General features: G+C 41.4%; 1 pseudogene across 1 annotated transcript; it reads left to right on the top strand.

The window, feature by feature from the left end:
- Positions 1-9,320: 9,320 nt before the first annotated feature.
- Positions 9,321-11,015, top strand: LOC308090891 (zinc-binding protein A33-like; annotated as a pseudogene). The gene is made up of 2 exons (XR_013935097.1): positions 9,321-9,393; positions 9,516-11,015. The product of XR_013935097.1 is annotated as a zinc-binding protein A33-like (transcript).
- Positions 11,016-13,640: the final 2,625 nt, after the last annotated feature.

The following is a 13,640-nucleotide window of genomic DNA, read 5'->3' as shown; positions in this document are numbered from 1 at the left end:
TTTTGAGGTATTTGTACTTTACTTGAGTATTTCCAATTTCCAATACTTTTACTTCTACTCCACTACGTCTCAAATGCAAATATTGTTCTTTTACTCCACTACAATTATTTGAAAACTTTAGTTACTAGTTACTTTGCAGATATAAAGTATTACATTGTAAAACATACATTAACCACTTTAGCGCTATTTTATACATAGGCTATTTGAAAATAGCCTATCTACAAGCTCACAACGCGTCGCATCGTGACACGTTGTGAGCTTGTATATCTGCTATTTTCAAACATTTTAGTACTTTTACTTTTGGTACTTTAAGTACATTTTGATACCAATACTTTTGTACTTTTACTTAAGTACATTTTTAATTCCGGACTTTTACTTGTAACAGAGTACTTCTACATTGCAGTATTGATACTTTTACTTAAGTAAAACATTTGAGTACTTTTTCCACCACTGCTTGTGAGGCGCACCGTTGCTCCAATCCGCACCAAACTTGCCACACACATTGTTCAAGGGACTGCCATCAGAATAGCCACACATATGTATACACACAGGGACCATGTGGGGCCCCCAGGGGCCACAGGCATGCTGTTGTTCCAATCTGCATCAAACCTGGCACACACATCGTTCAGGGGACTGCCATCAGAATAGCCACGCCAGGGACCATGTGGGCCACATAAACGCTGTTGCTCCAATCGGCACCAAACTTGGCACAAACACTGTTTAGGGGTCTGCCATGAAAATAGTCATGGCTAAATAATTGAATTGAACACATATTATGGGGCGCTACAGCAGTGTTTAACACTTCAAATGGCCATAACTCAGTGACTATTGCTCTGATCAGCGAGATACTGGATTTGAAGGCCACCCATCGGCCTGAAAATCGAGCGGCACGAGAGAGCATAAATGGAGCATAAAATTGCCATACTGAAATCCTGTGTCTTCACAACTACAGTATAGTACAAACGTGTGTGTGTGCGCGTGTGTGTGTGTGTGTGTGTGTGTGTGTGTGTGTGTGTGTGTGTGTGTGTGTGTGTGTGTGTGTGTGTGTGTGTGTGCGCGCTGTGGGGTTGATTTTCTCGCCCACACTTTGACCTGTGTGATGCGCGCAGCGGACCCGGGGGAGGTAATCAGGTGGTAAACATCAGGTCTGGGTGTGAAGCTGAGCTGTTTACTCTCTGGAAGGCTGCGGTGCACGTTTATGTGAGGCTATGATCTGATGCTGCTGCTGCTGATTCACTGCTGTCAATACATGAGCTGAGCACAGCATGGGAATGGAGAGACTGAGAGAGATAGAGAGAGAGGGGCGGGGGGAGAAAGAAAGGGAGTGGGAGAGGGGGAGAGGGGGAGATGGAGAAAGAGAAAGAGAAAGTGAAAGAGAAAGAGAGATAAAGAGGGGGAGAGAGAAAATAGAGTGATGGAGAGGGGGGAGAGAGGAGGGAGGGAAGAGAGATGGAGAGAGGGAGCTGGAAATAGAGAAAGAGAAACAGAGAGATATAGGGAGGGAGAGGGGGAGAGAAATGGAGAGAGACAAAGAGGGAGACAGAGGTAGAGAGAGAGGGAGCGAGAGAGAGAGAGAGAGAGAGAGAGAGAGCTCTTCATTGCACTGTGCTGTGGAATCTCATTGTGGCGAACTGGGTTGGAGCAAATCCCATCCCATTACATCTCTCTCTCTCTCTCTCTCTCTCTCTCTCTCTCTCTCTCTCTCTCTCTCTCTTTCTATCTCTCTCTCTCTCTGTCTGTCTCTATCTCTCTCTGTCTCTCTGTCTCTCACACTCTCACAATCTCCTTCCTTTCTCCTCTCTCCCTTTCTTCCAACCTCTGCCTCTCATCATCCATCTCTCGTTCTCTATCTGGCTCGCTTTCTCATTTACACCTCTCAATTTTTATATCCCTTCATTTAAACTTTTTTTTAAATCCTACCCTCTCCAGCTTTATTTCAATTTCGCCTCAATCACGCTCTCTCTCCTTCCACACGTCTCATCATCCGCTCATCAGGTCCTCAGACCCCTATACCTGCACCCCCCCCCCCCCCTCCTCTCTCCTCTCTTTGAAACATCAACACTTCCAACTCGGATTATGATCCTACGAGGACAGACATGCACGCACGCACACAGGCAGAGTGGTGGACAAAGTACTCAACCCCACTACTTGAGTCAAAGATATAGATATGGAGTACTTCCTTAAAGAAAGATTGAAATGTTAAAAAGTGCATACTTTAAAATAAATACTTAAGTATTAAAGATTACAAGACAAATTACAAAGTACATATTTTTACATTGTAATTTTACCCCCAAAATTCTAAGATTTTCCAGAAAAAGATCTACAAGCTCTCAACGTGTCGCTATGTGTCGCTATGCTCCCACCCCCACACATACTAACTAACTTACGCACGCACGCACGCACGCACGCACGCACGCACGCACGCACGCACGCACGCACGCACGCACGCACGCACGCACACACGCACGCACACACACACTGGGTCAGGCATGGCTGGGTTCAGGCCATGCGTTCACATGGAGAGTCAGAGTCTTGTAGAAAAAGCACAGCCTAGATCGATGGAAACCCTTGGCCAAAGTCTAAATTGGATGGCAGGCGATTGATCCATGGGTGGGTGTGTGTGTGTGTGTGTGTGTGTGTGTGTGTGTGTGTGTGTGTGTGTGTGTGTGTGTGTGTGTGTGTGTGCGTGTGGAAGAAGTACTCCGATTTTTCACTAAAGTTAAATTATCAATACCACAATATACAAATACTAAAATAATTGTAAAATACAAATAATTGTGGTCCAATAAAAAAGTACCATATTTGCCTCTGATATGTAATGGAGTAGAAGTATTAAGCATCCAAAGAAGATAATGCTCGAGTAAAAGTACCTCATAAATTGTACTTCATTACAGTACTGGGGGGGTATAGTAGTAGGGTGGTCAGTATAGCAGTGCTTTTAAAGCATAGGCAAAGGGCTGTGTGTCACATATGTATACACACACACACACACACACACACACACACACACGTGTGTGTGCACACAGCGGCATTGTGACAAATGTTTAATCAGCTAATGTGTTGTGAATACGCATAGGCTGCTGCTCCAGCGCTAAGGTTGTGCGTACGCTTGTGTAACATTGTGTGTGATGGCATGAGTGTGTACTGTGTACGGTTGGGTGTGTAATGTGTGTGTGTGTGTGTGTGTGTGTGTGTGTGTGTGTGTGTGTGTGTGTGTGTGTGTGTGTGTGTGTGTGTGTGTGTGTGTGTGTGTGTGTGTGTGTGAGCTTGTGTGCAAGGTAAGGGTTAAGTGTCTTGCTCATGGACACTTTAAACAGGGCGAACCATCGGACGAACCAGTGACCTTCGGATTCCCCCGTCAGCCACTCCACACACTCAGCCACAGTGCCGCCCCAAGAGGCCCCTCCGTTTTACACTGAAGGAGGCTTTGTGCCGAATCGCTGTCTGTTTGCTGCCCGGGCCAACTAAACAAACGCGGCCCCGAAGGACATCCCTGCACTTGTACCCGTGCTGAGTGTAATAATAGGATAGCAGAGGAGACAGGAGAGGAGAGGAGGTCACTGACAGACAAGAGGAGGTGCCGTGATAATAATCACTTGGTTTGTGAATGCGGTGTCATTGCATCGGCTCAGGATAATAGCTACAAGAGCCAGGAGTCTGCAGCACGGCTGAGTCAGGCTCTCAGCAAAGCTGATACAATATGCACCACAATGTGACTGTATCTGATACAATATGCATCACAGTGTAACTGTATCTGATACAATATGCAACACAATGTGACTGTATCTGATACAATATGCATCACAATGTAACTGTATCTGATACAATATGCAACACAATGTGACTGTATCTGATACAATATGCAACACAATGTAACTGTATCTGATACAATATGCAACACAATGTGACTGTATCTGATACAATATGCATCACAATGTAACTGTATCTGATACAATATGCAACACAATGTAACTGTATCTGATACAATATGCAACACAATGTGACTGTATCTGTCTGCTCATATCAGTCTGTGCTCTGTATCATATGCTCTGCTGTTATTCATATCCTGTCAGGCTGGATCAGAGGACCTCATAACAGAATCAAAATCATCCGATTGGGAAAGCAGCACATAATATGTGGAGTTGTCCAGAACCGCCAATCCAACCGATATGCTCATACTGTATATCCGCCCGTCCGTCCGTCTGTCCCGGCCTACCCCGGGTCGGTCAGAATTTGTCAAAATATTTCAAAATGTAGCAGATCTACAAGTTCACAATGTGTTACATTGCATTAGCTTGTAGATCGGCACTTTTCAAATAGACTTTGTATAAAATAGGGCTTAACGCTTCATTATGCATGTTTTGTGAAAAATAAGTAACTCGTTTTTAAATGATTGTAGTGGAGTAAAAAGTACAAAAATCTGCCTCTGAGATGTAGTGGAGTAAAAGGTTTTGAGAAATTGACATTACTCAAGTAAAGTAAAAGTACTGTACCTCAAAATGTTCCTTTACTTTCCTGTACAGTACTTGAGTACATGTATAGAGTTACTTTCCACCACTTTCCAAACTTCTACTTGTACAGTTTGGATTAAATAAATACTCCACACCCCACCCCCAAACAGGACAGTTAGACAGACTCTTCTAGACGTGATGTACTCTGTTAGATTACATTTTATACCTCATAGGATTAGTTTTTTATCTGTAGATTTCTACTTTTTCATGCTTGTTGTGTCAATCGGTTTTAATCTATTCTGCCACCCAGAAAACCATCCGATTAAAGTGTCGAGGTGGGACGTTATCAACTTAGCAGTGAGTGTACGCTGTGGGGCTGTACTACGCTATACTGTATCTACCATCGTATATCGGCCATGTCTGGCGGAAACCTTGTATATGTCCAAAACTGTTCCTTTTCATGAAATGAAAAAAAACATGAACCTGTGCTCCAATGGATCCAATGTAGTTTATTATTTAGTCACACGCAGTGGTGGGAAGTAACTGAACGTACCTCAGTACAATGTTGAGGTATTTGTACTTTACTTGAGTATTTCCAATACTTTTTACAAATGTTGTACTTTTACTCCACTACAATTATTTGAGAACTTTAGTTACTAGTTACTTTTCAGATATAAATTATGATATTATGAAACATATATATTAACCACTTTAGCCCTATTTTACACATTGGTTATTTGAAAGTGGCAGATCTACAAGCTCACAGCACGTAGCATCGCGACGTGTTGTGAGCTTGTATATCTGCTATTTTCAAACATTCTAGTACTTTTACTTTTGGTACTTTAAGTATATTTTGATGCCAACACTTTTGTACTTGTACACAAGTAACATTTTGAACACAGGCCTTTTACTTGTAACAGAGTATTTTCATATTGTGGTATTGCTACTTTTACTTAAGTAAAATATCTGAGTACTTCTTCCACCACTGGACACACGATCCTGTTAATACCTTTTCATTGGTTCAATTATTTATAAACCCCACAGAAAGACTTAAACCACTTTCACTTCGGGTGGCGCAGTGGTTATACAACAGCAGTGGCAACACACAAATGTGTGCGCGGACTTCAGGGAGGAATATTCAATTGGCATAACGACTAAATTGGGGAGAAAAAAAGGGGTAAAAAGCACAAAATGGAATAGTGAAAATATTTATTTTTGCTACTTTTGTGCATAGAAATATTGGAGATATAAGGTTTCTGTTCCGACAGCGTCGACATACAGTATACCTCATGAGGCGCGTTCGTGTTCTGGATAAAACAGCACACTAGCATTCATCAACACCTCGTCTTCCCAGATTAAGGATGTCACTCTGTCTCATATTAAACCACACACACATCATCCTTTTTTTCTCTCTCTCTCTTTTCCTTTGATAAGCGCATTCCTTATCAGGACAGAACAGAGGCACGCTTGGCAAAGAGAGAGAGAGAGAGAGAGAGAGAGAGAGAGAGAGAGAGAGAGAGAGAGAGAGAGAGAGAGAGAGAGAGAGAGAGAGAGAGAGAGAGTTTGAAATTCAAAGTTATATTTTATTTTTTTACGGAGCCCTGAAAAGGCTGAATTGTGCTGCTGGATTAGTTTCTTATCAGTAATACAGAAGGAAGGCCAAAGTTATCTTTGGGGAGCTCCAAAATAGACAGAATTCAGTGAAGCTGCGTCGGGTGTGGTTTTGGTTTCTCATGTGTTACTACTGTATGTTTGGGAAACTCAAAGTTGTCTTGTGTGATGTTTCGGTTGGTGGAGTCAGGAAAGCCCCCCCCCCATGCAAATGCAGATCCACCACCACCACCACCCACCACTGAAAAACAACAACAACTACAGAATGTAGTTTTAAGTCCAGTCCACAACAGCGATTCGTGGTCAGTGGTGGACAGTAGCGAATTTCCTTGCTGTCGGGCAGAAACCTCTTATCTCCACATCGTAAATTAACGCCCTACTTGAACATATAGAGCGTCACACAAAAGTATCAAATGTAGCAGATATACAAGCTTGAAACCGCGGCACGAAGCAGCGCAAAGCTATGCGTTTTGAGCTTGTAGATCTGCTACTTTTGATTATTTATTAATTTTTATCCTGAAAAGTAACAGTTTTGTACAGGTTTTTCACCCGACAGACGATTCACTTGAGTACTGTAGTTCAGTAAAATGTATTCGAGTATCTGTACTTTTGGATACTTATGACTCAGTTCGAATATACTACAATATACTCGTGGTCAAATAATCACTCCGCTACAACTCAAAGTTGCTCAGTGAAATGTTTACTTAAAGTAGAGAAGCACTTTACTTTTTTTGATATCAACACATTGAATGTTTTCACAGTGTATTTACACAAACTCCTAACTCTGTGAAACCAGCCGAATGAATCCACTGACTTGCTTGTAGAATGACTATGCTACACAAACCTACAGAAACACCTATAAAAACGTCAGTATAGAAATACAATCAAATCTACAAAGGCATTAGTCACACAGTGGAACTGCTGTAGATGCAGATTTCCCAGAGAATAAAACAAACCAACAGTCAACCAACCTTAAAATCCCAGTTACATTTCTAGCTTTATAGGTCCATACTGCTTTCAGCCAAACTCAGTAAAGAATTGCATTAATTCACAAGCAAGCGAAGCCTTCCCAACAAGGAACTACAGTCATTGTCTCCGCCAGGCCGAAGGCATGGTGGAGAGTATGTTTTACCCTCTGTCCGTCCGTGTGTGTGTCCGTCCGCACACAGCTAACATTGGTCAAGCTTCACGTGACATCACAATTATGTAATATAAATAGGTAAGACAGGATTAATCAGGAACAGTACTTTCTTTTACCACCTCGCCTGGCGGAGACCTGTGCTCCGAGGAGCACATTTTCTAATTTCATCTGTGAAGAGTAATGCCTGGTCATGACCTAATGCAGAGAGTGTCTATAGGGGCGGGACTTCCGTCATACATGTTTCCCCGGCAACAATCTTTTTCGACCAATCACAACACTTGTTTCATTCACAGAGAATGTAAACATTTCCTTAGGCGATACTTCCGGTACTTCTGTTTAGACGCTCAACCGGCTATAGGTCTTGCCCAGCGTGGCATCTATTAGAACAGTGTTCTCCCCCCCACAATAATCATATTTGAACTGTGGACCCCCCACAATAATCATATTTGAACTGGGGACCCCCCAAAATAATCATATTTGAACTGTGGACCCCCCAAAATAATCATATTTGAACTGGGGACCCCCCAAAAGAAACATTTTTTAACTGGGGACCCCCCACCCTGACAAGTACTTGGAATTGTAGGAGATGAGGCATCCATATTATGTATTATTATTATTATTATTTATTCAATACACTATTTCGATATTTTAATTTCAATGTATTTAAACATTTTCATACAAGCTTTATTTTTATTTATTTAATCAACTAATAGATTTTATTTTCCATTGAATTGTCTAGTTTTTCCTTTCAGTTTTGATATAATAATAACCTTGTGACAGAGCAGGGGGCTCGGTGACATTACGAAGCCTTGTGCATCAGTCTTTGTGCAGTGTGACACACGCTGGGGTCAGAGGTCAAGGACACACAGCCTTATTGTCTCATCTCACAGCGATGATGAACAGCACCCTGGCAAACCACACCAGAAATATAAGGTGATTCTGATTTCTGGAAATTGTATTAATCTCTGCCCAGGAGGTAGAGGTGCACGCACGCACGCATGCCCGCCCGCCCGCCCGCACGCACGCACGCACGCCCGCACGCACGCACGCACGCACGCACGCACGCACGCACGCACGCACGCACGCACGCACGCACGCACGCACGCAGGCACACACGCACGCACGCACGCACGCACGCACGTATGTGTGTTACTAGTGACGGCCAGTGGTGGAAAGTAACAAAGTACATTTAAAGTACTGTACTTAAGTACGATTTTGAGGTATTTGTACTTTACTTGAGTATTTCCAATTTCCAATACTTTTACTTCTACTCCACTACATCGCAGAGGCAAATATTGTACTTTTACTCCACTACAATTACTTGAAAACTTTAGTTACTAGTTACTTTTCAGATATAAACTATGATATAATGAAACATACATTAACCACTTTAGCCCTATTTTATACCTCGGCTATTTTCAAATAGCAGATCTACAAGCTCACAACGCGACGCGTTGTGAGCTTGTAGATCGGCTATTTTCAAATATTTAGTACTTTTACTTTTGGTACTTTAAGTACATTTTGATGCCAATACTTTTGTACTTTTCCTTTTTTTTTCATGCGAATAATATATATATATTTTCAAACCTTATAAAGTCAATGCAAGCTTCCACATCAGTTTCGCGGAGCGACAAAAGCGTCTTTTAATTATTCGGAACGAGTCCGAATTTTGCGTATATTCGCATATTCGCCGGTGTGTAACCGCCTTTAGGCTTACACTATAAGGTTAGGGTTAGGATTAGTATTGGGCAAATGTTATAATAAACATTTATTTATGCTTGGGAGCAACAGTACAACCAGTCATCTACAAGAAAATGAACTTTGATTCATTGGTGTGTGTGTGTGTGTGTGTGTGTGTGTGTGTGTGTGTGTGTGTGTGTGTGTGTGTGTGTGTGTGTGTGTGTGTGTGTGTGTGTGTGTGTGTGTGTGTGTGTGTGTGTGTGTGTGTCATAACTGTTATCATAACTGTTATCAGAAGAAAATGAATCAAAGTCCATTTCCTTGTTTAGTCGTTCAGCCTTTTTTCAGACTGAGATTCACTCGTCAGTCAGAGACAGACTGATGCGACACGAAAAACAAACCGAGAGGAAAATATCAATCGATCAATAAATAGATCAATTAATAGACAGACAGATCATTTGAACAACCTGGAAGACCGACAGACTGTTTTCTGCTACATTCTCCACTGAGGTAAGAACAGGAAGATTATTAAAAAGTGCTAAAACTATTACTGTTACTATGAATACTAGAATCATAACTACTAATACTAATACTATTGATACTCATAATGTTATTGTTGTTTTGTCTTCTAGTATTCCTCTGCATGGTGTAACAGCCTCAGAGAACATTCCAGATCAGGCGTGTGACCGGCAGACAAAATGGCTTCCTGTTTGACTGGTCAGGAAGAGGAGCTGACCTGTCCTGTGTGTCATGACATCTTTAAACATCCCGTTGGGCTGTCCTGTGGCCACAGCTTCTGCAAAGACTGTCTGCAGGAATGGTGGACGGAAAGACCAAAAAAAGAATGTCCTGTTTGTCAGAGGAGATCCTCCAAGGACCATCCTCATACAAACTTTGCGCTGAAGAACCTGTGTGAGAATCTCTTGAAGGAGAAAGGCCGGAGCTCCTCTTCGGTGAGCTCTGAGGTCCTCTGCACCGCACACGGTGAAAAGCTCAAGCTCTTCTGTCTGGACGACCAACAGCCGGTGTGTGTTGTGTGTCGAGATTCAGAGAAACACCCCGGACACAAGTTCTTACCCGTGGACGAAGCGTCTGGACGTTTCAAACAGAATGTCCAGGAATCACTGAAGATTTTAAAGGAGAAACTGGAGGTCTTTGATGAAGTTAAAACAGATTACGATGAAACAGAAAATTACATCAAGGTTCAGGCCAGGAACACAGAGACGCAGATTAAGGAACAGTTTCAGAATATTCGTCGGTTCCTACAGGAGGAAGAGGAGGCCAGGATCGCCGCTCTGCGGGAGGAAGAGGCTCAGAAGAGTCAGGAGATGAAGGAGAGGATTGAGGGTCTGAGCAGAGAAATGGAAAGCCTCTCCAATGCAATCCAAGCTGCTGAGGACCAGCTGAGAGCCGACGACCACGTCTCATTCCTGCAGAACTACAAGACCACGATGGAGGGAGTCCAGCTCACCCTGCAGGACCCACCGCCGGTCTCAGGAGCGCTGATAGACGAGGCCAAACACCTGAAGAACCTGAGCTTCAAGAGTCTGGGACAAGATGAAGGACATTGTCTCCTACTCTCCTGTCATCCTGGACCCCAACACTGCTCATCCAGTACTCATAATGTCTGATGATCTGACCAGTGTGAGACATGTAGAAGAGGAGCAGCAGCTTCCTGACAACCCAGAGAGGGTTTTGACCACTGGCGCCAAGTCCTGGGTTCTGAGGGCTTTAACTCAGGGTCTCACAGCTGGGATGTTGAGGTTGGAGACAATAAAAGCTGGAACATAGGTGTGTGTGTGGAGTCTATCCAGAGGAAGGGAGACACAGGGAATGAAGACTGGTTTATAATGTTCTGTGAGGGTGAATACACAGCATTCTCCCCATCAGGGTCTGGTTATATGAGCACTGTTCTCTCAGTGAATCAGAAACCCCAGAGGATCAGAGTGCAGCTGGACTGGGACAGAGGACAGCTGTCCTTCTCTGATCCTGATTCTAGCACACACCTACACACCTTCACACACACTTTCACTGAGAGACTGTTTCCATACATTCATAATTTCCATGATGATGGTCCGTCTCTGAAGATGTTACCAGGGAAGATCTGTGTCGCTGTGGAAAACCACAGTTAGAACGTCTGGCATCCAATAAAAAACCTATAGAATATATTGATCTGGTATTGATTAAGGGCTATTATTCTATGGCAGGTGATTAATTATTATTATAAATTGATTGCAGTGATTATTTAATGAATGCATCATTCAGTTTCAAATGACAAATGGCGTTATAGACAGACAGACATGTAATTATATTAACACATCGGGTGCCAGAGGTTTATTAAAATATTATACGTTCAGTGCCTGCTATTCTTCCATCCACTTACGTTGATACGTTTCGTGCTGTAGAAGCCCCGACGCGGAAGTGCATGTAAACAAAGCGTGTGTGCGAGACGGCGGAGGGTCCCGACTAACGCCTGGAACAATAATATTTCTAACGCGATCCTCCATTGCAGAGTGATCGCCGATCGAAAACGGCTCGCTTCCACCACGTTAAAAATAAATGGAAATATTAAGCTTTTAGTCAAGGAGTTAACATTGGAAAGGCCGACCGGAAGGATTTTTGACATGGATCCACATCCGGCCTCTCCTTCTCAGAAACTCCTTGGATGATCCCAAAGTTTCGTTAGAGCGCCCCACGTGGTCCCCACGTATAAAAATAAAACGGTCCGGACCGTTTTCGGCACTCCTCGTTTGGATTCTCAAAAACGGTCTGGACCGTTTTTGGCAAACAATGTGTTAAAAATAATAATAATAATACAAATAGTTATTTTGTAGTGTATAACTATAAATAATATCAGTTTGTAATTGTATTGGTATAATGGTGACATGTTTGATATGATTATTACTGATAACATGTTCTATATTGTAGTGTTTGTCATTTATGGTTCATGTTTGATTTCTATAGTTTCTATGTGACAGTGATGATGTCTGTTGATGTATTTGATCTTATTAAAGATGATGAGAGTCAAGTGAGTCAGACAGACGTGTGTTTGTAACAGTCAGCATTCAGCAGATCATACACTAGAAGAGTTATTACAAGTAAAAGTACTCAATCAACCCCAGTAGTTGAGTCAAAGTATAACTACTGCTGGACAAATATTAATAGTAAAAGTCACTCTGTCAAATGAATACTTGAGGTGAAGTATCTGAGTGCACACTTTAAAAAAATACTTAAGCATTCAAAAGTGCTTTTAAAAATACTTAAAGGACGACTTCACCCATTTAAGATGGTTATGGTTACAAGATGTGATTTAATCATTTTATTGATGTGGTTTATAGAGCTAATTAAACTAGGGGGGGGGGGAGAGTCCTAACAGAGGTGTAAAGTAACTAAGTACATGTACTCAAGTACAGTACTTAAGAAAACTTTGAGGTATTTTCTACTTTCTTCAGTATTTACAGTTTTCAATACTTTTACTTCTACTCCACTCCACTGAATCTCAGAGGAAAATGTTGTACTTTTACTCCGCTACAATTATTTGAAAACTTTGTAGTTACTTTGTAGATTTTGATTATTATTACAAAACATACATTAACCACTTCAGCCCTATATATATTTCGGCCATTTGAAAATAGCAGATCTACAAGCTCACAATGCGACGCATTGTGAGCTTGTAGATCTGCAATTTTTTATACATTTTGAACTTTGTGAAATGGGACATTCAGCACAATGAGTACTTTTACTTTTGGTACTTTAAGTATGTTTTGATAACGATACTTTTTTATTTTTACTCAAGTACATTTTGAATCAATCATTTTGAGTACAAATCATGAAATGCAATACAGCCTGGTCAATATTAGTGAAATAAACACAACATTTGAGAATAAAATGTACATTAAAAGTAAAATAAGAATAAAACATAATTAGTGGTTCTCAAACCTTTTCATGTCAAGGAGCCCCAAAGTATTTGGCCGTGGACCCCCATCTCAGAAAATGTTGTTCCAGGGACCCCCAGAAGCACAGATTTGAGTTACAAATGTTCACTTTAAAAATATATATATTCAAAGATATGCACAACCTCATAAAGCGGCACTCGGTGCCGCGCTATGAGCTTGTAGATCTGCTACTTTTGAAAAAATCCTGAACATTTTTGCAAATCTTTTAATATACTGTATATATATTTTTAAAGAAAATATTTGTAAAACATGCTGTTCCAGGGACCCCCAGAAGCAAAGATTTGAGTAACAAATGTTCTCTTTAAAAAATATATATTCAAAGATTTGCACAAATTTTAAATATTTGGTGGTTAAGCCATATGTTATACTTCGGCTGTTTGAAAATAGCCTGGAAAATGAACAGTACTCAAGTAAATACTATGTTACTGTATACCACGGTTGATTACTTTTACTTTACGTGACACATTTTGTTCAAGAAGAACAATTCAACAAAATGTTTAAATATTTCTGAACCATACAGGCAATTAATCTAAGTTTGAAAAAAGCACATAACGGCTTCAGAATTAATGGCCGTGATATTAACAGGTGTAATTTATGTCATTTCAAAAATATAAAACTCTCTTAGGCTTTTTGTTATCCACAGACCCATATGTTCTGCATGAATTCACCCTTTGGTAAAAAAAAAAGGCATATAGCAGATCTGGCAAGGGAACCCGCTGGATTTATAAACTGCAGCACACACTATAACTTTGATTTACAGTAGGGCTTGCTTCCTTTGGGGTAGAGGATCGTCTCAAAGGA

This window comes from Gymnoscopelus braueri, assembly GCF_963280865.1.
Source record: "Gymnoscopelus braueri genome assembly, chromosome: 8".
Taxonomy (NCBI): domain Eukaryota; kingdom Metazoa; phylum Chordata; class Actinopteri; order Myctophiformes; family Myctophidae; genus Gymnoscopelus; species Gymnoscopelus braueri.
This window is presented reverse-complemented; position numbering and strand designations above follow the sequence as displayed.